The following is a 2755-nucleotide window of genomic DNA, read 5'->3' as shown; positions in this document are numbered from 1 at the left end:
AGTGCAGTGGCCTCACAACTCACAGCAACCTCCAACTCCTGGGCTTAGGCGATTCTCTTGCCTCAGCCTCCTGAGTAGCTGGGAGTACAGGTGCCTGCCACAATGCCTGGCTATTTTTTGTTGCAGTTTGGCCAGGGCCGGGTTTGAACCCACCACCCTCAGTATATAGGGCTTGTTCCCTACCCAGTGAGCCATAGGTGCCGCCCAAACTGTCTGTATTTTTTTAAAAAATGAATTGTTTTGGACAGCGCCTGTGGCTCAATGGGTAGGGCGCCAGTCCCATATACCCAGGGGGGTGGATTCAAACATGGCCCTGGCCAAATTGCAACAAAAAAATAGCCAGGTGTTGTGGAGGGCACCTTTAGTTCCAAATACTCGGAGGCTGAGGCAAGAGAATCGCCTAAGCCCAGGAGTTGGAGGTTGCTGTGAGCTGTGACACCACAGGACTCTACCAAGGGCGATAAAGTGAGACTCTGTCTCTAAAGAAAAAAAAAAGAATTGTTCTATTTTGGAATGATCTTATTCAAGAATCCTAAAGAAGAAGACTGCATCAATACTAGAGGTATACTGTTTTTAGGAGAGTGGGCCTGCGTTATCCCCGTGGGCAGGATGGTGTCATAGGACAAATGAGGTGTACAAGACGCCAGAAATGGTTTTTGTTTTCCTTCTGTGTGAAAAGAGTTTATTAACCACCAGACAGCATTCAGATAACTATTTAAAAATAACTTCTTTTTGTCTTTATCTATGGCTATGGTAGAAAAATTCTCAAGATCTGTTTTTAAACTTAATGTGTTATTTCTCTCCTTTAACCTTCAACTGGAAATGGGAAGGAAGGAAAAATAGATTAAGTATTTCTATACCTGAAAATAATTTCATTATATGTTCTGTGATTCCTAGCATAACAACTGTGAACTCACATTTTTATGTAAAAATATTTTCTTTATACAGTTAATATTTGAACTCACTAGAATTTTGGAACTATAACTGTTAGACACACATAAGATGAGCATCAATATACAACACTTGTCTTTAGAAGCTGTTATATTCAAGAATTATGATTAATAGATCAAAAGGTATTTTTTCCCTTTGGGTAAAGGCATTCAATTTACAGCACCCTCGCTCAGGCTGTTTGCGAATACACAGGTCTCCAGAGGCTTGGCAGAGACAGAAAAGAGACTCTGCTAGAACTCTGCTCAGCCTCATCTGACAACTCTTAGCTTTCTGTATTGACCAGTCATTTCTATGCTGAGATTTAAGTATGAGGCAGAGGTTTTATTTTGTCTTAAATTTGCCTTTGAGGACTGATTTATGTACCCCTCTTTCTTCTCTCTCTTCCCTTTCCTTCCCTTCTTCTCTCCCTTCCTGCCTTCCTTCTTTCCCTTTCTTCCTTTATTTTTTGCTATTAAAAATTTTATAACAGAAGAGAAAAAATCCACTCTGTCACCTTTTTGTAACTGAATGCTATTTTTGGAAGTCACTACTACCTATTACAATTGTGCTTTTATATTTTTAATACAATACCGTTTTTATTTATTAATACTCCCATGAGATAAGTGAGTATATTACCTCTTTTTCACAAAGAATTAAATCTACGATCCAAGATCATTTGAAGAATAGTGGCAAATAAGGGATCAGACTATTGTTTTAGTCTGATCTGGTATTTATTCTAATATCCACACAGCTTTATAATTAATAACATTAATCAAAAATCACAATTTTAAAGGTATATTTCTTTTGGGGGGGCCAGGCATTTCAAATGTGATTTAATAAAAATTTAAAACAAATGTAATTTCTACTTAGAAAATTTTAAATGTCAGTTTTCTGTGTGACCTTTGAATTTGAGATGATTTACCTGGCATGGGGGCTATCTCTGGGTGGTAAAAATTAAAGCATAAAGAAAACTAAACATGTATATATGAAATATTGTCTCTTTATGCTCATCAAGAAATTATTGATTTAATTTGCATGAAATACATAATGGGCTAGATTCTTAGCCCCCCCATATCTATATCCATATCTATATGTAGATATAGATAAACAGATGCACATATATATAACTTTTCTCTTCATGAGTTACATATGTCTATCTGTACCTATGTCATCATAGAGGTATAAGTGGAGACATATAGGCATAGATAGACATATATAACTTGTCTCTTCGTAAGGGCTAAAATGAGAACTAAAAGTAATGAGAATTCAATTGACTATGATTAATTAGCAGAGTATATTAATCAGTTCTCTTGATGCTTGACTGTGATGCAAAGTATGTGATTATTCAAAACATTTTATAATAATTGTTCCTTTGTTAACTGTTAGGCCACCTTTGTATTTTGGATGCTTTTCGTTTTCTTTTAAAAGAATGTTTGTAAAATAAAACTATTGAAAATACTAACATTTTTGAATGCCAGAGTGCAATATAGTGATTTTCCTAATTATTTAAAAACCACCAGAACATGGCAGCAATTATTTTTACCCAATAAATAACAATGCATTGATCCTCAGATGGAAAGAGGTCTTTTCCTTGAGATATAAATAACTTGTTTGATCACATTTTATACTGTATGTGCTCAGATTAACCAATAATCATTAACTCAAAAGATTGTTTACTAAACTAAATTTCTTACTCAGTGGGAAGAGGCGGACCTAAGTGAACATTTCAACTTCTTGAAAATGAGATTAACCTGGAAAAAGATACCACATTTTGGAATTTTTAGTTTCTCAAGCAGGGTTTGGTTTTAAGAATCAGAAAACATTA

Source organism: Otolemur garnettii, unplaced genomic scaffold (assembly GCF_000181295.1).
Source record: "Otolemur garnettii isolate 467f Iridium unplaced genomic scaffold, OtoGar3 scaffold00024, whole genome shotgun sequence".
Taxonomy (NCBI): domain Eukaryota; kingdom Metazoa; phylum Chordata; class Mammalia; order Primates; family Galagidae; genus Otolemur; species Otolemur garnettii.
This window is presented reverse-complemented; position numbering follows the sequence as displayed.